The 24,952-nt window shown below is 36.4% G+C and overlaps 2 non-coding genes across 2 annotated transcripts; both read right to left on the bottom strand.

The window, feature by feature from the left end:
- Nucleotides 1–13,013: 13,013 nt before the first annotated feature.
- On the bottom strand, nucleotides 13,014–13,087 carry TRNAW-CCA (transfer RNA tryptophan (anticodon CCA)). Its single transcript has one exon. It is a non-coding gene; the product is annotated as a tRNA-Trp (tRNA).
- Nucleotides 13,088–13,226: 139 nt separating this feature from the next.
- On the bottom strand, nucleotides 13,227–13,300 carry TRNAP-UGG (transfer RNA proline (anticodon UGG)). The gene has a single exon. It is a non-coding gene; the product is annotated as a tRNA-Pro (tRNA).
- Nucleotides 13,301–24,952: the final 11,652 nt, after the last annotated feature.

Genomic DNA, 24,952 nt, shown 5'->3' with positions numbered 1-24,952 from the left:
GGCACCTGAATTGGCACCTGAATCGGACTGAACCGACTGTTTGTCAGGCTACTGTTCTCCTATTCTCTCGAATCTATGAAGTAAGACATTGATTTTGCAATAAGATCGATTATGTTCATTGCATAATAAGCTCCTTTGAAAAGCATTGGCGCACGTGTAAACGAGTTGCTCTACCGAACTGAGCTATAGCCCTTATCAGAGATATCTTAACATATAGATAATTTCTTGTCAAGATGAATATTTTCTAATGCCAGAGGATACCCCTTTGATCTGTATCTGTTTAGTATTTAGTTTAGTATTTAGTATATAACAGACCAATAACAGAGCGGTATTGCTTAGAAAAGGGATTCAATATATAATCGATCGAAGTAATGGGTCTTCCTTTGTGGTGATAAATTGCCTACTTAACTCAGTGGTTAGAGTATTGCTTTCATACGGCGGGAGTCATTGGTTCAAATCCAATAGTAGGTAAGTAGGTAGAAAAATTACTAGATAGCATTGGACTTACTTCGCTTCGCTATCTAATAACTTTTTCTACCCCTCTTCCCTTTTTCTTTGTATCAACTATAAACCACTGGATTGTCTTCAATTGGATGGGGGAATCCAATTGACAGCCTCGATTCGTATCCTAGCTCGTCTGAGAGCGAGCTTCGCTTCAACCAAATCTTTCGTACCCTCAGCTTTACTCAAGTTAGCTTCGGCTATTTCAAGTGCCTTTTGAGCTTCTTCCGGATCAATATCACTACCCAGTTCCGCATCATTTCCTAAAATGATGATCTCATTATTAACTATTCTCGCAAAACCGCTCCACAGAATCGCTGTTAACCATTGGTCGTTGAGGAGGCGTATTCTCAAAGGACCCATATCTACTGCTGTGTTAATGGGGGCGTGGTTTGGTAATACGCCAATTTGGCCACTATTAGTGGATAAAATGATTTCTTTCACTTCACAATCCCAAATAATTCGCTTAGGAGTCAGTACATAAAGATTTAATTTCATTTCTTCGATTTGTTCTCCTCTTCTAAGGTTATAGCTTTCGTGCTAGCTTCATCGATGTTACCCACCAAATAAAAAGCCTGTTCAGGTAGGCCGTCTAATTCTCCGGAAAGGATTAGTTGAAATCCCCTAATAGTTTCCGCAAGAGCAACATACTTTCCTGGAGAACCAGTAAAAACTTCTGCCACAAAGAACGGTTGTGATAAGAAACGCTCAATTTTTCTTGCTCTTGCTACAGTTAAACGATCCTCTTCCGATAATTCATCCAAGCCAAGAATTGCGATAATGTCCTGAAGTTCTTTGTAACGTTGTAAAGTTTCCTTAACTCTTTGCGCAGTTTCATAATGTTCGTTGCCAACGATCCGAGGCTGTAACATAGTCGAGGTTGAATCTAAAGGATCTACTGCTGGATAAATACCCTTGGAAGCTAATCCTCTGGAAAGTACGGTAGTAGCATCCAAATGTGCAAATGTTGTGGCAGGGGCAGGGTCGGTCAAATCGTCTGCAGGTACATAAACTGCTTGAATCGAAGTTATAGATCCCTTTTTAGTAGAAGCAATTCTTTCTTGCAAAGAACCCATTTCTGTACTAAGAGTAGGTTGATAACCCACTGCGGAGGGCATTCTCCCTAATAAAGCGGATACCTCTGATCCTGCTTGAACAAAACGAAAGATATTATCGATAAATAAAAGCACGTCTTGCTTATTAACATCTCGGAAATATTCCGCCATAGTTAGGGCAGTTAAACCAACTCTCATACGAGCTCCCGGTGGTTCATTCATTTGGCCATAGACTAGAGCTACCTTTGATTCCTCAATATTTTTTTCATTAATTACTCCGGATTCCTTCATTTCCATATAAAGATCATTTCCTTCACGAGTCCGTTCCCCTACTCCACCGAATACGGATACGCCCCCATGAGCTTTAGCAATGTTATTGATTAATTCCATGATCAGTACTGTTTTACCTACTCCAGCCCCCCCAAATAGTCCTATTTTTCCTCCACGTCGATAAGGAGCTAAAAGATCGACGACCTTAATACCTGTTTCAAAGATGGATAATTTCGTATCTAACTCGATAAAGGCAGGCGCAGATCTATGAATAGGGAACGTTGCACTACTATCTACAGGACCCAAATTGTCAACAGGCTCCCCAAGAACGTTGAAAATTCGTCCGAGAGTAGCTCCACCGACCGGAACACTGAGAGGAGCTCCCGTGTCAATCACTTCCATTCCTCTCATCAACCCGTCCGTAGCACTCATAGCTACAGCTCTAACTCGATTATTTCCTAATAATTGTTGTACCTCACAAGTCACATTAATTTGCTTATCGGCAGTGTCTCTACTCTGGACTACCAAAGCGTTATAAATATAAGGTAACTTGCCTGGGGGAAAAGTGACATCCAGCACGGGTCCAATAATTTGATCGATACGACCTGTACTTTTTTCTTCAATTGTGGAAACCCCGGGAGGAGAAGTAGTAGGATTGGTTCTCATAATTATCACATAATTAAAAAAAAGGAATTTGTCGAAATTTTTCTTTTTTTATTGTTGAATAATGCCAAATCAAATCAAAAAAAATCCAAAAGTAAAAAGGAAATGAATTAGTTAATTCAATAAGAGAGAAAAGGGGACCAGGACTTGATTTCGTTGCCCAAGCGAATCCCATTCAATCGTTTACTCATGGAATGAGTCCATTGGAAAGTTCAATCAATCTTTTTTTTCATATACATTTTGCCTTTTGTGGAGGATCTGTGCCTACTCTACTTTCCTATCTAGGACTTCGATATACAAAATATATACTACTGTGAAGCATAGATTGCTGTCAACAAAGAATTTTATTAGTATTTAGTTAGGTATTTGCATTCAAAATAAGAAAAGAGAACTATTAAGAACTTGTAAAATAAGGATTAGGAATTAATTTGGGTTGCGCTATATCTATCAAAGAGTATACAATAATTATGGATTTGGTAAATCAAATCCATGGTTTAATAACGAACCGTGTTAACTTACCATAACAACAACTCAATTCCTATCGAATTCCTATATTGGAATTCCTATAGGATAGAACATACACAGGGTGTACGCATTATATATGAATGAAACATATTCATTAACCTAAGCATGCCCTCAATTTTCTTTAATGAGTTGATATTATATTAATTGAATATCCTTTTTGTTTTACGAGATTTTTGCTAAAGTTTCATTTACGCCTAATTAACATCGAGTAGACCCTGTTATTGTGAGAATTCTTAATTCAAGAGTTATAGGGAGGGACTTATGTCACCACAAACAGAAACTAAAGCAGGTGTTGGATTTCAAGCTGGTGTTAAAGATTATAAATTGACTTACTACACCCCAGAGTATGAAACTAAGGATACTGATATCTTGGCAGCATTCCGAGTAAGTCCTCAGCCTGGGGTTCCGCCCGAAGAAGCAGGGGCTGCAGTAGCTGCCGAATCTTCTACTGGTACATGGACAACTGTTTGGACTGATGGACTTACCAGTCTTGATCGTTACAAAGGACGATGCTATCACATCGAGCCTGTTGCTGGGGAAGACAACCAATGGATCTGTTATGTAGCTTATCCATTAGACCTATTTGAAGAGGGTTCCGTTACTAACATGTTTACTTCCATTGTAGGTAACGTATTTGGTTTCAAAGCCCTACGTGCTCTACGTTTGGAGGATCTACGAATTCCCCCTACTTATTCAAAAACTTTCCAAGGCCCGCCTCATGGTATCCAAGTTGAAAGAGATAAGTTGAACAAGTACGGTCGTCCTTTATTGGGATGTACTATTAAACCAAAATTGGGATTATCCGCAAAAAATTATGGTAGAGCGTGTTATGAGTGTCTACGTGGTGGACTTGATTTTACCAAAGATGATGAAAACGTAAACTCACAACCATTTATGCGCTGGAGAGACCGTTTTGTCTTTTGTGCCGAAGCTATTTATAAATCACAGGCCGAAACCGGTGAAATCAAGGGGCATTACTTGAATGCGACTGCGGGTACATGTGAAGAAATGATTAAGAGAGCTGTATTTGCAAGAGAATTAGGGGTTCCTATTGTAATGCATGACTACTTAACTGGGGGATTCACCGCAAATACTACTTTGGCTCATTATTGCCGCGACAATGGCCTACTTCTTCACATTCACCGTGCAATGCATGCAGTTATTGATAGACAGAAAAATCATGGTATGCATTTCCGTGTATTAGCTAAAGCATTGCGTATGTCTGGGGGAGATCATATCCACTCCGGTACAGTAGTAGGTAAGTTAGAAGGGGAACGCGAAATGACTTTAGGTTTTGTTGATTTATTGCGCGATGATTTTATTGAAAAAGATCGTGCTCGCGGTATCTTTTTCACTCAGGACTGGGTATCCATGCCAGGTGTTATACCGGTAGCTTCAGGTGGTATTCATGTTTGGCATATGCCAGCTCTGACCGAAATCTTTGGGGACGATTCTGTATTACAATTTGGTGGAGGAACTTTAGGACATCCTTGGGGAAATGCACCTGGTGCAGCAGCTAATCGAGTGGCTTTAGAAGCCTGTGTACAAGCTCGTAACGAAGGGCGCGATCTTGCTCGCGAAGGTAATGAAATTATCCGAGCAGCTTGCAAATGGAGTCCTGAACTAGCCGCAGCTTGTGAAGTATGGAAGGCGATCAAATTCGAGTTCGAGCCGGTAGATACTATTGATTAACTAGATAAAACTAAAGATAAAGAAGGTATAAATAAAAAAGAAACGAAATAAAAAGAGAAAAAAATCAGTTATGAAATGCAGTAATTCTTCTTTATTCTTCTAATTGATTGCAATTAAACTCGGCTCAATCTTTTTTAGAAAAAAAAGATTGAGCCGAATAAAAATAGATCATGATATGATCATGAGACTTGACAAATTGAGATTCGTCTATTCTATATATCTAGAATATATATATTAAGGTATAATACAATAAAGAAATACAAATAAAATAATAAAATAATAAAATATAGTATTATCATATGATAATGATAATGGAATCAAATACGCAGTATTTACAGAAAAAAGTCTTCGTTTATTGGGAAAGAATCAATATACTTTTAATGTCGAATCGGGATTCACTAAGACAGAAATAAAGCATTGGGTCGAACTCTTCTTTGGTGTTAAGGTGGTAGCTGTGAATAGCCATCGACTACCTGGAAAAGGTAGAAGAATAGGACCTATTCTGGGCCATACAATGCATTACAGACGTATGATCATTACCCTTCAACCGGGTTATTCTATTCCACTTCTAGATAGAGAAAAAAACTAAAGGAGAATGAATGAAAAAAGACATAGTTTGGAAGTTAGACCTTTTTATAGGACTCTCTTTCAATTTCAAAAAAGAGGACGTTTGAAACTTTTAACAGGCGTAATCGTGAGTCAACAAGTGACTCGAACTGTGTGTAAAAAAAGAAGCATTTTTTTTTTTTCAAAATGCTAGAACTAGATAAGGAAGTTTTCTATAACCTTGAGAAAAAGGATAAAAAGGTAGTTTTTTTTTAGTTTATGACTCCGATCAAGAGCGAGAAATCCTTGATTTGGGATTGGACATAGAACCTGGACCCATCGTAGAGACGTTTAGTTCAAAAGAAAGGATCGTATCCTGATGGTAAGAATTATACTTTCGTGGAAATACAGCGCTATAGACTTCAATGCGGTAGAGTAGACGTTTTGTTTCTAATTTTTCTGGACCAAACCTCCGCTCCGACCCAACGATACAATGAATTTTTTCTGTTCATATTCATAAATAAAAAAGATTCGGAATCGCAATGCTACTATATGCGTCCAGAGGAGTATTTGGAATAATATTCTTCTATAATCCATTATTGCGGGGGGTCTTACTAACAGGGCTTCGCTGCACGGGACAGGTCTTCGTCGAAAAGCTAACTCCACCCGGCATTTTCATACCCTTTCTTTGGGTGGTATATCGCCTTTTAAAGTCTAAGAGGGTAGTAGGGGATCTATAGTAGGTAAGATAATTTGCCCTTTGATTTTGATTGAATATACTATTTTTCCGCCTTTACCACGCATTATTGTATGCGCTTCTAGAGAAGTATGTATGCAGGAAGTAAATTCTAACCGCTTTCTTTTGAATCCAATTTCAAATTAGATTAGAAAGATAGAAAGGCCATGAGGATGGGAAAATCAAAATAAAATCTTTTTAATTAGTTCTCCTTTTTTGGAATTTTCTTATTATCCTTTCATTTTTTTTACAGAATATTTTTCAAACTAAAAATAAAAAATACAATACAATAGTCAATATTCCTTATAATAGATATACTTAATTATATCATAAGAATCTTAAGATATTTTTCGACTAGATAGAAATAGTAAATTTGAATTGAGACACCTATTCCATGACGGATTTAAACTTACCTTCTATTTTCGTGCCTTTAGTAGGCTTAGTATTTCCGGCAATTGCAATGACTTCTTTATTTCTTTATGTGCAAAAAAATAAGATTGTCTAGTATTTTTTAGTGTAAGTAATATAATATGGTAGGGTATGTGGCTTTTTCTACACACACTTTCTACACACAAATGAAAAACGGTTATGGATGCGGATATAGGCTACGAGCATAAATGCATGAATATGCAGAGCCAGGTATAGCGAGTTTTATTTTATTTATTTTAATTGAATCAACGAATATTTTTTGAATAGAAAGTCAATGTATCTAACCTATGTATTTCACAGGAGTACTAGTTGCTGAAGGCGATTTCAGAATCAAAAAAAGTAAAGTCAAAATTATTTAGCTTATTCTCTCAATTTCAATCGACCGCTGCTGGATTTAGTATATCTAATATGAATTGGCGATCAGAACACATATGGGTAGAACTTCTAAAAGGTTCTCGAAAAAGGGGTAATTTTTTCTGGGCCTGTATTCTTTTTCTAGGTTCACTAGGATTCTTATCGGTTGGGATTTCCAGTTATCTTGGTAAGAATATTATATCTATACTTCCATCTCAAGAAATTCTTTTTTTTCCGCAGGGGGTCGTGATGTCTTTCTACGGAATCGCAGGCCTATTCATTAGCTCCTACTTGTGGTGTACTATTTTGTGGAATGTAGGTAGTGGTTATGACCGATTCGATAGAAAAGAGGGAATAGTGTGCATTTTTCGTTGGGGATTCCCTGGAATAAAACGTCGCGTCTTCCTTCGATTCCTTATGCGGGATATCCAATCAATTAGAATTCAGGTTAAAGAGGGTCTTTATCCTCGTCGTATTCTTTATATGGAAATCCGGGGCCAGGGGATCATTCCCTTGACTCGTACTGATGATAAATTTTTTACTCCACGAGAAATTGAACAAAAAGCTGCCGAATTGGCCTATTTCTTGCGCGTACCAATTGAAGTATTTTGAGGTATCTTTTTTGAACTGAGTTGAATGAAGAAAAGAAGAATTGGAAGAAGAAAAGTTTTCTCAACACAGGGAGGAAGTCCCTTCTAAATTGGATTTGTTATTGTAAGGGGATTTTTAAGTATTTATCTAAAGGAAGGAACAAACGAGGATAAGAGAAATTTGCTTTTAATTTTTTTTTATCCAAGTTAGATATATCGCATACTATTCTTCCTTTTTCATCCGAAAGGGCTTTTTTTTTATTCTATTTCACTATTTCATTCCATCTAGATCTAAGAAAGAACCCAATGCACTGAAATTCCACTAATAACTAATATACAAAAAAGAAGAATAGATACAGGGTATCAAACCTATAGAGTTTTTGCTTCAAAGAAATAGAAATATCATGAAATAGAAATATCATCATATAGAGTCAGGGAATGGAATAGAGTCAGCGAATGAAGCATATTCATTAACAACTCCATTTACAGATCAAAAATGAAAAAAAAGAAAGCATTGCCTTCTTTACTATATCTTGTATTTATCGTACTTTTGCCTTGGGGGGTCTCTTCCTCATTTAACAAATGTCTGGAACTTTGGATTAAGAATTGGTGGAATACCAGGCAATCCGAAACTCTCTTAACTGATATTCAAGAGAAAAGGATTCTAGAAAGATTCATAGAATTAGAAGAACTTTCTCTCTTGGACGAGATGATAAAAGGGAAACTAAAGACACATGTACAAAAACCTCCTACAGGAATACACAAGGAAATAATACAATGGGTCAAAATAAATAATGAGGATCATCTCCATACCATTTTGCATTTCTCGACAAATATAATCTGTTTGGCTATTCTAAGTGGTTCTTTTTTTCTGGGTAAAGAGGAACTTGTCATTTTGAATTCTTGGGTTCAGGAATTCTTCTATAATTTAAATGACTCAATAAAAGCTTTTTTTATTCTTTTAGTTACTGATTTTTTTGTTGGATTTCACTCCACCCGTGGTTGGGAACTAGTAATTCGTTGGGTCTACAACGATTTTGGATGGGCTCCTAACGAGCTTATTTTCACTATTTTTGTTTGTAGTTTTCCAGTAATTCTAGATACATGTTTGAAATTTTGGGTCTTTTTTTGTTTAAATCGTCTATCTCCTTCGCTTGTAGTCATTTATCATTCAATTAGTGAAGCATAAATTCATTTGATCTCCCGATATTAATATTAATCAAATTAGCAAGCATCTTTTTTTAGAAAGAAAGCCCTTTTCCATTTTAGCAAAATTCTTTCTATTTATACCTACTTTAAGGTATTCATCATTGCAGTACAACTGTTGCAGTAGAATGACAACAGATTCGTGTATAGGGAACTAGATTAGCTTAGCTACCTATCTAATTTATTGTAGAAATTCTGGGATCTGCGATTGGACATGGAAAATAGAAATACTTTTTCTTGGGTAAAGGAACAGATAACTCGATCGATTTCTGTATCGATCATGATATACGTAATAACTCGGACATCTATTTCAAATGCATATCCCATTTTTGCGCAGCAGGGTTATGAAAACCCACGAGAAGCAACTGGACGAATTGTATGTGCCAATTGCCATTTAGCTAGCAAGCCCGTCGATATTGAAGTTCCCCAAGCTGTGCTTCCCGATACTGTATTTGAAGCAGTTCTTCGAATTCCTTATGATATGCAATTGAAACAAGTTCTTGCTAATGGAAAAAAGGGAGGGTTGAATGTAGGTGCTGTTCTTATTTTGCCCGAGGGATTCGAATTAGCGCCGCCCGATCGTATTTCCCCTGAGTTAAAAGAAAAGATAGGAAATCTTGCTTTTCAGAGTTATCGTCCCGATAAAAAAAACATTCTTGTGATAGGCCCTGTTCCCGGTAAGAAATATAGTGAAATTGTCTTTCCCATTCTTTCCCCTGATCCTGCTACGAAGAAAGATGCTCATTTCTTAAAATATCCCATATATGTAGGGGGAAACCGAGGAAGAGGACAGATCTATCCTGATGGTAGCAAGAGTAACAATACAGTCTATAATGCTACGTCAACAGGTATAGTAAGAAAAATACTACGTAAAGAAAAGGGGGGGTATGAAATATCCATAGTTGATGCATCAGATGGACGCCAAGTGATTGATATTATACCTCCCGGACCAGAACTTCTTGTTTCAGAGGGGGAATCCATCAAGCTTGATCAACCATTAACAAGCAATCCTAATGTGGGAGGTTTTGGTCAGGGGGACGCAGAAATCGTGCTTCAGGATCCATTACGTGTCCAAGGCCTTTTGTTCTTCTTCGCATCCGTTATTTTGGCACAAGTTTTTTTGGTTCTCAAAAAGAAACAGTTTGAAAAGGTTCAATTGTACGAAATGAATTTCTAGGTCCCGGGATTTCTTACCATCAAGTTGGTAAAAAGCCTCGATTTATTGGCAATTGCTAGAATTATCTATGATCTATTTTGGAAATCCTTTTTTTGTTTAGACTGCTTTTTGTTTATGAGATGTCTGGAATTCCTTATTTATATCCCATGCAAAAGAAGAGAATCCAAGGCAAAGGCGAGAACAATCAAATTAAAATTTCTTCTTTTTCGGAGGGATTGCAGGTCTTCTTAATCGTCTATTCGGCACAAGAAAAAGCCTTTTTCTTGTGCCGATTCTTCTTGTATCAAAATAAGAATCCTTTTTCTTCCTAATTCGTCAAAGATTACTATTTCTTCTTTATTCGGGTCTGTCTCTTGGACCTCTTTTTCTTTTGCTTAGGTTTAGCCGAGGTAGTGGACAAACAGAGGGGAAGAAAATATGGCGGGGGAAAAATTTCTTGTGATTGTGAGCAAATTGCTTGGCTTGTTTAATTAAGTTCAACTTCAAATTTACAGAAATTTTGCAAAAAAAAAGTAAACTCTTCCATTGAAGGTTTTTTTATTTTTAGGCTAGTTGAATAGTTTTGATTAAGGTTTTATTAGTTTATTACTCGAAACTAAATCAAGGATTTTCAGGATACTTCCTTCGTGGAATAAGATATTGGATCCTCGAGTGATCTCTTTTTCTTGTTGCTTCATAAGAGTGAATCGAATAGATTCAATTCGCGTTATAAGAGTAAAATAAAAATTCCGCGGGTCCTTTCCGCTCTAATCAGATAAAGGGGGGTAAGGACCCGCTAAGCTCCTACTTTTTCATGTTTACAATCTGGTCCCTCCGATTACTATAGAGATGAACCCAATCCAGAATATGAACCATAAAAGAAAACACCTACTAAACCAATCACAGCAATACCAGCTACAGTACCTATCAGCCAAAGAGGAATTCTTCCAGTAGTATCGGCCATTTCCCCTACTTTCCTCCACATTTTATCAATTGGTCATGCTAGAGACAAAAACAGTCATGGGTAGTTATAAGGATGGTATCCTTCCAAATGGGATAAGAGAATTCTTATTAGTCTCTTTCTTTCTCTCAATTGAAGAAGTAATTGGAAAATAAAACAGCAAGTACAAAAATGAGTAATAAACCCCAGTATAGACTGGTACGATTCAATTCAACATTTTGTTCATTCGGGTTTGATTGTGTCATAGTTCTATAGTTGGAATTTGTTTTATCGTTGGATGAACTGCATTGCTGATATTGATCCCAAGAAAAAAACAGTAGGTACAGCTAGTCCGTGAATAGCCAGCCATCGCACTGTAAAAATAGGATAGGTTCGATCTATGGTCATTGAGGGCCTCCTAAAAGGATCTACTAAATTCATCGAGTTGTTCTAAAGAATCAAAACGGTCGGTTATTAACGGAATTCCTTGTCGGCTTTCCGTGAAATACTCGTTTGGCCTAGGACTTCCAAACACGTCATAAGCTAAACCCGTACTGACAAATAACCAACCCGCAATGAATAGGGAAGGTATAGTAATGCTATGAATAACCCAGTATCGAATACTGGTAATAATATCAGCAAAAGAACGTTCTCCCGTGCTTCCAGACATGCTGAACTCCCAAAATTTTTGTACATTCAAAAAAGGAATTGATTCCGTAAAAGATGGGATCGACCAGTAAATAGAAAATTACTGATATTTCATCCTTGTGAGATTGTCAATTTTGTACCAAAGGTGTATTTTGAGTATACCGAATTAGTATAGCTATCCTTCCTATGGCACAGCAATCTGGTTTTGCCTGGTTCCGAAACATAATTACTTTTTTATTTTTTTTTTGTCTATAGGTAAGCTATATGTTATTCAAGGCATCAATAGAAAACCCCATTTTTGTAGGTTCTACTTACTTTTCATTGGCTTCGGAATAATAGAGTAATTCGGAATAGCAGCCAAAATCTTGGGAAAATCTAAGTTAATGATCAATAGGTTTGGATAAATAATTTAGGAAGGATATTCTCATACTGACACAATACAAGGACAAGTATATGTGAAATCTATCCTTTCATAATTCGTAATTCATCCTTGTATTGTTTGTTGGATTAGGTCTAACTTTCTTGACCAAACTGCGAGCGCGGAACTTTACGAGATGAAATAGGGAAAGACAGAAGATAGAATAGAACTTAAAAGGATAATTGAAGTGACTCGTCTTCGAATCTACTTTGGTTGGAGTTCGAAAAAGGAATAAAAATAAAGTAAATTCAAGGAAGAGCTTTCTTTTTTTTTTTTTTTTAACAGCCCCTTGGCAGGTCGTGGAATGCTTTTGTTCTCCTCTTATTCCATATGGAATACAATCAGTTAAAATAAGAAGGAATAGGGGAATATTCGATCGTTCACTCCAAAAAGAGGGTCCTATTGAAAAAGAAATTATCCAAAATAGAAAGAAGTTTTTTTTTTCAAATTCAATTGTTTATTTATCTCTTATTCAAAAATTTCCCTGAAAATTGAATTTCTTTTTTTCATTCAATGGGGTTAGATGATCTAGTTCTTAATATTATTACTTTACTCAATTGACAAATTCCACAACAAATCTCTTGATTCGGAATTAGGGACTCATGTATCATCTGATGAATCCACTTTCTTTTACACTTCTGTATCTTACTCTATCTTGTTTTTTAGTATTATCTAAAATAACTGATGAATTATGAATTTTCCATAACTTAGGTAAATGCTTTACCAACATATGTAGTGTAGTAAAAAAAAATAAATGGAATTTAACTCTTTCATGCTTACTTTAACTAGTTATTTTGGTTTTCTACTGGCTGCTTTAACTATAACCCCAGCTCTATTTATTGGCTTGAACAAGATACGCCTTATTTGAATTGACTGAATAATTATAATTCAGAAAAGAAAAATCTTTCTTTGGGATTCCTGGCATTCTACGACTCTTTTCCAGACTAATTAGGAATTCTTTTCTTGGTCATTGAGATTCGTGGATAATTTAGAGTACTATTTAGGGATAGATCGTACCTCTTTTTTTATCCCCTCGAACAAATCGAAATGATTGAAGTTTTTCTATTTGGAATCGTCTTAGGCCTAATTCCTATTACTTTAGCGGGATTATTCGTGACTGCGTATTTGCAATACAGGCGTGGGGATCAGTTGGATCTTTGATTGAGTCATTTTTTTTTTTTGATTGACCTCCTCCAGACCAGAGAGGAGGTCAAATTGAAATTGGAGTTACAATTCAATTTTGTTAAGTTATTTTACTCTGCTTCGACATAAAATAGATGGAATCACGCTCTGTAGGATTTGAACCTACGACATCGGGTTTTGGAGACCCGCGTTCTACCGAACTGAACTAAGAGCGCTTTCATTCATTCAAAAAGAAAATCTTTTTCTATTCCTAATGTATCTCACGTACGTATAGTCTCCACAAATTCAAGTTATACCCACTTTACTTTAATTGATCTCGTCGCTACTGCCTATAAAGAAGAAAGAAGTAATAGGTAGGGATGACAGGATTTGAACCTGTGACATTTTGTACCCAAAACAAACGCGCTACCAAGCTGCGCTACATCCCTTTTCCAAATTAAATTGTTGTACAATGCCATTGTACACAATTCCTGTCTTCTTTTCCACATCATAATTTTCTTCTTCTTTCTTTCTCTATCTATATATAGAACCCTCGTGTCATTTCTTCTTTTTGGTCTCATATAATTAAGGAATTATATACATATAAAATCCAATATAATTTCGCCTATAAAAGAAGGATTACTTTTCCTTGGTAATATATAGGAAGAAGGGGTCATCTTTTTCTTTTTTAGGGATAGGAAAATTTCGTCGATATGGTTCATTTTATATATAGCATAACAATCTTGGGCAAGAGTTTATGATCATATATGTATTCCAACAAGGAAGGAGGATTTTCAATGCGGGATATAAAAACATATCTCTCTGTAGCACCCGTGCTAAGTACTCTATGGTTTGGTGCTTTAGCAGGTTTATTGATAGAAATTAATCGTTTATTCCCAGATGCTTTGTCATTCCCTTTTTTTAATTCTAGTTATTGCTATGGGAGGGATAGATTTCTTCGTGATATGACAAAATTTGATCCTTTTCAATCTTTTTTTAGTATCGGAAGGAAAAAGAAAGAAAAGATGGATTGGGTTGAACCTCAGAGTCATTAAAAATTTGGTAAACCCCATTTTTGAAAATAGAAATTCAATTTAAAGGGGTACCCAAGCTAAATAAGGCCTCAGAAATCAGAGCATAGAAAAGGCGGGGCTGGCTAATTAAATGAAAGGATTTCGAACCAAAATCTTTGCTAATTCGACAAGGATTGTATTCTTTAATTATTTCTCTATTTTTTATTACTTAATTAAAGAATAAAAAAAAATTATTCTAATGAATTTTATTCTTCTTCTTCGGATTCAAAATAGAAGAATAAAAGAATAAGTAGAAGAATTAAGTTAAGTCAATCCAAAAAGAAAAGGAGGTTCATGGCCAAGGGAAAAGATGTTAGAATCAGAGTTATTTTGGAATGCATCAGTTGTGTTCGAAAAGGTGCCAATGAGGAATCGACGGGGATTTCTAGATATAGTACTCAAAAGAATCGCCACAATACACCCGGACAATTAGAATTCAAAAAATTTTGTCGTTATTGTCGCAAGCATACGACTCATCACGAAATAAAGAAATAGGAACATCGTGTGTTTGATCTTTCCAAACAACAGAAAGAGTAAGAACTTCATATTTAATATATAAAGAAAACATAGTATAGAATACAAAATACAAATCAACTCATCTGATTTCCGGTAGATATTATTTCATATGTATAGAGGGTATTCATATACTATAATATGAATCAAATAAGATATGGATCAAAGAAAAACTACTTCTTCTGGATCCTAAATTAATAAAATAAAGAAGTGAATTTTCAAATTTTCAAATTTTAAATAAGGAATAAATCATGTATACATCTAAACAACCTTTTCTTAAATCTAAGCAACCCTTTAGTAAATCCAAGCAAACTTTTAATAAATCCAAGCAACCCTTTCGTAAATCCAAGCAAACTTTTCGTAAATTCAAGCAACCTTTTCGTAAATCTAAACAACCTTTTCGTAGGCGTCCCCGGATTGGCCCGGGAGATCGAATTGATTATAGAAACATGAGTTTAATTAATAGATTTATTAGTGAACAAGGAAAAATATTATCGAGACGAATAAATAGATTAACCTTGAAACAACAACGATTAATTACTCTTGCTATAAAACAGGCTCGTATTTTATCTTTCTTACCGTTTCGTAACTATGAGAACGAAAAGCAATTTCAAGCCCAGTCAATTTCAATAATTACAGGTTCTAGACCCAGAAAAAATAGACATATTCCTCAATTAACGCAAAAGTACAATTCCAATCGAAACTTAAGAAACAACAACCAAAATTTAAGAAACAACAACCGGAACTTAAGTTCCGATTGTTGATGTTTTATTCGAATTCGAAAGGGCCAGACCTATATATATTATAAAGAAAGTAATCCAGCTCGTTGATTCCTACCACTTAATCTTAATTTATTGTATCTTCCCGGAGTTCCCTCTCCGGGAATTCATCTTTTATTATTCCAGTATATTACTTTATTTATACCTTTAATTGATGATCTTTATTTTATTGGAAATCGTGTAAAGATTATTTGGATTTGATACAGCTACTTGTGCAAGCATTTTACGATTAAGAATCAATTTCTTCTTGTACAGGTTGTGTATTAATTTACTATAACTATCGAATACTTTATATACCCGCGTTGCTGCGTTTATCCGAGTGATCCACAAACGACGAAAATCCCTCTTTTGCCTACCTCTATCTCGATGAGAGGAAACAAAAGCTCTTTTTACCTGTTGGGTAATCATTCGATTAAGTCTTAAATGAGCCCCTCTAAAGTTTGAGGCAAATGAACGCATTTTTGTTCGTCGTCTCCGGGCTATATATCCTCGCGGAACTCTGGTCATTGAATCAAATTAACCTTAATGAATAACTAATGATTTCTCTTCTTTTAGCCACCCTTTTTCTCATTAATAACAAAACTAATTATTCCGATATATAAAATATTAATTCCAATGGCTTTTGCTATAGTAACCTTCCCAACCACGATTTTTTATTCCACTCCGTTCAGTTATTTCTATACGAAATAACAAATTCATTCTAATAATACTAAAAAAAATAGTGGGTTCCATCGTTTCTATGGTTCCCTTTTAAACGGTGAGGCCCTCTCTATACACCGGAGCCCTTTCTTTCATCAAAAGGTATTGCGAACTTGTATAGTCCACATTCTTTGGCTCTACCTATCCATTATAGAGTAAATAGCTCTTTTCACAATAAGAGTTATCCATACAGTGACGGTATTTAATTATGAAAGTTGGCTAAGTAGCTGACCCTGTTAGTCCGTTCTTTTAAGATAAAGGAGCATAAGCCTTTTTCTTTTTATTACTATTTCCTCCGCTTAATGGATAACCATTTGCTACCAATGGGAGAATTGCTTCTTATTTCCAATTTAGATAATTGGATTTGCACCAAAGGAAACCATAAATTCCATATACCATAGAAATCTAGGATAGAGAAGCTATATCCTATTCATTGGTACTAATCATGGATACTTCAATTTTTTTTATATTTGTTTGAAGTCATGATCTGAACGAGTCGCACATACACCCTAGCACATGTTCCTCGACGCTGAGGGCATCCTTTAAGCGCGGCCGTTTTTCGAGCATTTCGTATTGGCTGTCTTGCGTTTCTAATAAGTTGTTTAACCGTCGGCATGTTGTATGTATATAGAAAAAAATGGATTGGTTTAGATCCATCTTAACCTGATGATTGCTCATCATGAAGTCTTTCTATTTTCTATTAAATCGAGGAAAACACGAATTTAGCTGTGAAATAACTTTACAAGAAATCCGGACACTACCAATCCTTAAACATTTCTGGAAACCACACTGGATCAGTATCGCAGTGCTTGTCAATCATTTCATCCCCTACAATATCGACAAGTCCATAAGCTTTGGCTTCGTCTGCTGACATAAAAACATCCCTTTCCATGTCTTCGGATACAACCCAAAAAGGCTTGCCTGTTCTTACTGCATAAACCCTTGTGATCATTTCGCGAACTTTGTGTAACTCTTCTACTTCTAGTAAAAATTCTGGTGTCCTTGCCCGATAATAAGCACTAGCAGGTTGGTGAAGCATAATCCTCGCGTGAGGGAATGCTATACGCTTGGTGGGTTCTCCTCCAAGCAGAATGAAGGACGCCATGGAGGCGGCTATTCCGAGGCATATTGTATATATATCTGGTGTCACCGTTTGCATCGTATCAAAAATAGCCATTCCTGAGATTAGCCACCCGCCTGGGGAGTTTATAAACAAAAAAATATCACTAATTCCATCTTCTATACTCAGATATACCATGAGACCTGTAATATGATTCGTGATCTCGCAACGAATCTCTTGACCTAAAAAAAGTGTCCTTTCTCGATACATAACATTGTATAAGTCAACCCAAGTCGCTTCTTCATCTCCAGGAATCCGGTAAGGTACTTTTGGAACACCAATGGGCATATTAGATTAATATTATTAAATTTAAGTAAGAAAACCACACTTTAATATGGAAACGTAAGAATGGAACAGAAAGAAAGAATCCGCAGTTTATTGTCTTAATTTTTATTCTTATTCTATATGAATATTATAGATTCTATTAATACGTAGATTGAAAGGTTATACATATAAGGAATGTAAGACAGATTGAATAAAGAAAAGGGAATGGGTGATTTGAATGCTAAACAAAGAGGGGTAGCGATCTATTCTTCGTTTTTTCCAAATTGGCCAAGTTACCCATTGCATATTGGCACTTATCGAGTATAGAATAGATCTGCTTCTCTTTCTTCTTATGAACAGAATTGGCTTCTTATTTTTAATGGAATGAAATAAATATTCGCGCTTTCTGACACAGAATCCCCTAGAAGGGTTAGGTACATAGGATATGGATAGTCTTTTTCAATGCGATAAAATAAAGCGACATCGTGTCTATTTTTCTTTGCTAAAGGGGTATTTCCATGGGTTTGCCTTGGTATCGTGTTCATACTGTCGTATTGAATGATCCGGGTCGATTGCTTGCGGTGCATATAATGCACACAGCTCTAGTTTCTGGTTGGGCTGGCTCAATGGCTTTATACGAATTAGCAGTTTTTGATCCCTCTGATCCTGTTCTGGATCCAATGTGGAGACAAGGTATGTTCGTAATTCCCTTCATGACTCGTTTAGGAATAACGGATTCGTGGGGTGGTTGGAGTATTTCAGGAGGAACTGTAACAAATCCGGGTATTTGGAGTTATGAAGGTGTGGCAGGTACGCATATTGTGTTTTCTGGCTTGTGTTTCTTGGCAGCGATCTGGCATTGGGTATATTGGGACCTAGAAATATTCTCTGATGAGCGGACGGGAAAACCCTCTTTGGATTTGCCCAAGATCTTTGGAATTCATTTATTTCTTGCAGGGGTGGCTTGCTTTGGCTTTGGGGCATTTCATGTAACGGGTTTGTATGGTCCTGGGATATGGGTATCCGATCCTTATGGACTAACTGGAAAAGTACAAGCTGTAAATCCAGCGTGGGGTGCAGAAGGTTTTGATCCTTTTGTTCCGGGGGGAATAGCTTCTCATCATATTGCTGCGGGTACATTGGGTATATTAGCGGGCTTATTCCATCTTAGTGTCCGTCCGCCTCAACGTCTATATAAAGGATTACGTATGGGCAATATTGAAACTGTACTTTCCAGTAGTATCGCTGCTGTTTTTTTTGCAGCTTTCGTAGTTGCTGGAACTATGTGGTATGGGTCAGCAACGACCCCAATCGAATTATTTGGGCCTACTCGTTATCAGTGGGATCAGGGATACTTTCAGCAAGAAATATATCGAAGAGTTAGCAATGGTTTAGCCGAAAATCTTAGTTTATCAGAAGCTTGGTCTAAAATTCCCGAAAAATTAGCCTTTTATGATTATATTGGTAATAATCCGGCAAAAGGGGGATTATTCAGAGCAGGCTCAATGGACAATGGGGATGGAATAGCTGTTGGATGGTTAGGACATCCCGTCTTTAGAGATAAAGAAGGACGTGAGCTTTTTGTACGCCGTATGCCTACTTTTTTTGAAACATTTCCGGTTGTTTTGGTAGATGAGGAGGGAATTGTTAGAGCAGACGTTCCTTTTAGAAGAGCAGAATCCAAATATAGTGTTGAACAAGTAGGTGTAACGGTGGAGTTCTATGGTGGCGAACTTAATGGAGTAAGTTATTCTGATCCTGCTACTGTAAAAAAATATGCGAGGCGTTCTCAATTAGGGGAAATTTTTGAATTAGACCGGGCTACTTTGAAATCTGATGGTGTTTTTCGCAGCAGTCCAAGGGGTTGGTTCACTTTTGGTCATGCTACCTTTGCTTTGCTCTTCTTTTTCGGACACATTTGGCATGGCGCTAGAACATTGTTCCGAGATGTTTTTGCTGGTATTGATCCAGATTTGGATGCTCAAGTGGAATTTGGAACATTCCAAAAAGTGGGAGATCCAACTACAAGGAAACAGGCAGTTTGATACACATTGTTATAGTATCTTTCACCTCTCTTTTTTGATTTGACATGGGAAACATCTCCCATCCTTTCTTTGACTCTTTTTCTTTCTTTATATGGGAAATTATCCCAAATGACAAATGAATAGGTGTGGAAGTTATAATTGTAAATAAACCAGGATCGAATCTATGGAAGCATTGGTTTATACGTTCCTTTTAGTTTCGACTTTAGGGATAATTTTTTTCGCTATCTTCTTCCGAGAACCACCTAAGGTTCCACCAACTCCAACTAAAAGAATAAAATAATTTCATTTAAGTAAGAAGTCCCCCTATCTGGGAGACTTCTTACTTAAATTAGTCTCCGTGTTCTTCGAATGGATCTCTTAATTGTTGAGAGGGTTGCCCAAACGCGGTATATAAGGCATACCCAGTAAAGCTTACAAGTAAACCAGATATGGAGATGGCGACTAAAGTTGCTGTTTCCATTTTTATAGAATTTCAAGATTACAATGGATCTACGAAAAGATCGTGTATTTACAACTACAACGGAATAGTATACAAAGTCAACACCAATGATTAAATAGAATTTATGGCTACACAAACCGTTGAAGATAGTTCTAAACCTAGGCCAAAACGAACTGGTGCAGGTAGTTTACTGAAACCCTTGAATTCGGAATATGGGAAAGTCGCCCCGGGTTGGGGGACTACTCCTTTTATGGGGATCGCAATGGCTTTATTCGCTATATTCCTATCTATCATTTTAGAAATTTATAATTCTTCCGTTTTACTGGACGGAATTTTAACCAATTAGGTTTCTACTAACTAAAACTAGGAAGTCAGAGTTTTTCCATCCAAAAAAGCCTTTCTAGTTTAAGATCTACATTTCTAGATATTATGGTAGTTCGACCGCGGAATTTTTTTGTTTCGGTATCTCTGGAATATGAGTGTGTGACTTGTTAGAATTGATCCTATTGATAATACATAGAAAGGGCCTGTTATCTCTATCAAGATGATTCTAATTCGTCAGATATTATTTATTCTAGTATCTGGAACACGAAATAGATAGAGTGGATCAAAAAAAAATGGAACTATGATTCATACTCACTATTAAGACCTCGCAACCAGACTGAAAAATTCAAGTAGTTCTTAAATAAAAATAAAAAAGAAATTTTCTTCCTTCCAATTTTGTTTGCCCAAAAGACAACTTTTTTTCTCTCGATTTTGTCGAGTCATTACACTGATTCAATAAATGATTATCAAGCGGTTCTTATTCGAAGAACCCTTGCCTTTTGTTTAGCTTGAGACTAAATCATCGTGGCTCTAGTATGAATCTAAGGTTTTAATTGAACTGATTCATAGGATCTCAACAAGATAATTTCTATATTACGCATAAAAAAACAAATCCTTTATAGGGAAGAGAAAAGTCAAGAAGCCTCTAATGACCAACATAAGGGAAAGGAAGAAAGAAAGACGCGCCAACTTGAGATTTTTTGGCATTATCATCACAAAGAAGATATTCCGGATTTTTCTTATTTGATATCTTCAAGGCAAATCGACCCAATTCAGTGGCTGATGAAGTTTTGAACCTTTTTTCTAATATTCGTTGAAAATTTTTGTGTTTCTGCTTGAGCCGTACGAGATGAAATTTTCATATACGGCTCTTAGAGGGGGACTCGGGTTAGTTACCTATCTCAATAAAGTATATGATTGGTTTGAGGAACGTCTTGAGATTCAGGCAATTGCAGATGATATAACTAGTAAATATGTTCCTCCCCATGTCAACATATTTTATTGTTTAGGGGGAATTACACTTACTTGTTTTCTAGTACAAGTCGCTACCGGTTTTGCTATGACTTTTTACTACCGACCAACCGTTACAGAGGCTTTTTCCTCGGTTCAATACATAATGACCGAGGCCAACTTTGGTTGGTTAATCCGATCAGTTCATCGATGGTCAGCAAGTATGATGGTTTTAATGATGATCCTGCATGTATTTCGTGTGTATCTCACAGGGGGATTTAAAAAACCCCGCGAATTAACTTGGGTCACAGGTGTGGTTTTGGCTGTTTTGACTGCATCATTTGGTGTAACTGGTTATTCTTTGCCTTGGGATCAAATTGGCTATTGGGCAGTCAAAATTGTGACAGGTGTACCTGACGCCATTCCGGTAATAGGATCGCCTTTAGTGGAGTTATTACGCGGAAGTGCTAGTGTGGGCCAATCCACTTTGACTCGTTTTTATAGTTTACATACCTTTGTACTGCCTCTGCTTACTGCCGTATTTATGTTAATGCACTTTCCAATGATACGTAAGCAAGGTATTTCGGGTCCTTTATAGGGAAGGCATATCATAGAGAATTATAATTATCATATATCATATCGGGTAGGTTTTGGTATTTCATTGCTACAAGCATGGGTTATTGTAAAATAACACATGTCATTTGGATACTTCTCTTCAACTCCAAAGTATTTTTATACAATACAAATAGTTGAAGTTAATTTTACGAAAGAAAAAAGGCGGATTATGGGAGTGTGTGACTTGAATTATTGATTTGGCCATGCAGATAAAGAATTGGATCTGCCACATTAGAATTCACAACCAAAGGTGTCTCCGCATCCAATCAACATGTAAGTCCCCTACCTAGGAAGGATAGGCTGGTTCACTTGAGGAGAATATCTTCTATGATCATACCGCAACCATGTCATCCATGAACAGGCTCCGTAAGATCCCATAGAGTAGAAATGGAATAAGTCATGTGACATGATCCAGTTCTCTATTTATTACACTTACCTTTTTATTATAGTATGGAAATGCATTCATTTTCTTTGCATCGATTGTGATCCGCAATACTATCGGAGTAAAAGAAGGGATCTAAGGAAGAATGTAGGCTAAACTTTTTGATTTTTTATTAGTAACAAGTAAATATTTTGTTTGGAGGTAAGAAACTTGCGATATTGAGGGGATAAATACCAACTAATCAAGAGACATGAGACAATCCACAAAGCAATTGATCATGATCAAATTTGTAAGCCCACTTGGATATTGAGCATTTACCCATAAGAATAGGATTATTTTCAATGAGTAGTTGTAGGTGCAACTTCGGAAAAGAGAATCTGATAAAGCTTTTCTTGCCTAGAGTCATTGAGTCATTATAAACCTTAATTCTATTAAGGATCTTCCGCGGTCTTATTTCTTTCACTCTTGCTCGAGCCGGATGATGATAAATTCTCATGTCCGGTTCCTTTGGGGGATGGATCCTAAAGAGTTCACCTATCCCAATAACAAAGAAACCAGACTTAAATGATCCTGTATTAAGAGCTAAATTAGCTAAAGGGATGGGACATAATTATTACGGGGAACCCGCATGGCCCAACGATCTTTTATATATTTTTCCAGTAGTAATTCTAGGTACTATTGCATGTAATGTAGGTTTAGCGGTTCTCGAGCCATCAATGATTGGTGAACCGGCAGATCCGTTTGCAACTCCTCTGGAAATATTACCCGAGTGGTACTTCTTTCCCGTGTTTCAAATACTCCGTACGGTACCCAATAAGTTATTGGGCGTTCTTTTAATGGTTTCTGTGCCAACAGGCTTATTGACAGTACCTTTTCTAGAGAATGTCAATAAATTCCAAAATCCATTTCGCCGCCCAGTAGCTACGACCGTTTTTTTAATCGGTACTGTAGTAGCTCTTTGGTTAGGTATTGGAGCAACATTACCCATTGATAAATCATTAACTTTAGGTCTTTTTTAGATATTTTTTGATTCATTCAACCGTGAAGTACCATAGGTATCTAGGAAATAGTTACTTCCAAGTGAATCTTCCCTAGATACCTAAAATCCATTTTATTATGATCCATTTCGCGAAAATATAGATTGTACCAAAGATGCTAAATTGTTTTCTTTTTATTCTAACTCGAAAAAGAAGAAGAAAAAAAATTGCAATGGATTTAAAACGAGAGTTTATTCTTAAGTAAATCAATTGGGAGATGCTTCTCTAGAGTGTCCCATATATGTTTTCTATCTTCCATACGAAAACTGTCAATTCTCAGAAGATCTTCTTCAGTCTTACTCAAAAGGTCCAATAGTGTATGTATATTGGCCCTTTTTAGACAATTATACGTTCTAGAAGTCAATTCTAATTGATCAATAAAAATACAATTCAATGGAATTCCTTTTTTGTTTTTCTTTAGATTAGTTAATCTTTTTGAAAAGTAAAAAGGGGTGGAGTAAACCTGTTTTTATTTTCTTCGAAACTAGCGCCCTCTTCCTCCGCGTGTAGAAAAGGAAGAAATAAATCAATCAAATTACGAGAAGCCTCATAAAGTGCTTCCTTAGGGGTTAAACTTCCATTAGTCCATATTTCTAGAAAAAGTATCTCGTGTTTTTCATTTCCATTCCCACAAGAAAAAATACTATAATTCACATTTCGAACAGGCATGGATACAGCATCTATAGGATAACTTCCATCTTGATAGTTCTTTCTGAGTTCTGTCTGATATCCACGATCTCTCTTGATCTGTAAATCAATACAGAAATCAATGGGCTCTGTCAAGTTAGCTATAGGTTGTGCCGTATCAACGATTTCTACGGAAGGCGGTAAGATGATATCTTGAGCAGTTATGTATCTAGGACCTTTGACGCAAATGGATGCGTCTCTAACTCCATAGAGATTACTTCTCAATACAATTTCTTTCAAATTTAGTAAAATTTCTTGTACGGATTCTTCAATACCTGCTATTGTAGAATACTCGTGCGGCACGCTCCCAAATTTTGCACGTGTGATACATGTTCCTTCTATTTCTCCAAGTAAAGCTCTTCGCAAGGCAATACCGACGGTGTCCGCTTGACCTTTTCTAAGCGGGGACAGAATGAAACGACCATAATAAAGGCGCTTACTATCTACTCTTGATTCAACACACTTCCACTGTAGTGTTTGAGTGGATCCTGCTACCTCCTCTCGAACCATAATAGACTAGTATTATTATTTTATCATTGAATCGTTTATTTCTCTTGAAATGAAAGTTGAAAGCGGGTTAATTCTTTTACAGACGTCTTTTTTTAGGCGGTCGACATCCATTATGCGGCATAGGTGTTACATCGCGTATACAACTTAATCGCACACCACTTTTAGCAATGGCTCGTAATGCGGCATCTCTTCCACTACCAGCGCCCTTTACCATAACTTCTGCTCGTTGCAAACCTACTGTACGAATAGCATCTACTGCTGTTCTTTGACCAGCATAGGGTGATGCTTTTCTTGAGCTTTTGAATCCACAAGTACCGGCCGAGGACCAAAAAACCACCCGACCTTGTGGGTCTGTAACAGTTATAATGGTATTGTTGAAACTAGCTTGAACATGAATAACCCCTTTTGTTATTCTACGTGCACTCTTCCGTAAACTAAAACGTGCATTCCTACGTAAACCAATACGCACTTTCTTACGTGAACCAATTTTTGGTATAGCTTTTGCCATATTTTATTATCTCATAAATATGAGTTAGAAATAAAAAAAAGAAAAAAAGATACAAAGATATCCGTTTCAGGGTAAAATAAACCCTTTACTTTAATTATTTTAAATGAAATTATTTTATTTGGAATTGGAACATTTCCGCGGGTACTTTTTTTTAC

The sequence above is a fragment of the Triticum urartu genome, unplaced genomic scaffold (assembly GCF_056163025.1).
Source record: "Triticum urartu cultivar PI428250 unplaced genomic scaffold, HENAU_Tu73 scaffold2, whole genome shotgun sequence".
NCBI lineage: Eukaryota > Viridiplantae > Streptophyta > Magnoliopsida > Poales > Poaceae > Triticum > Triticum urartu.
Note: the sequence above shows the minus strand (reverse complement) of the source record. Positions and strands in the feature narration are given on the sequence as shown.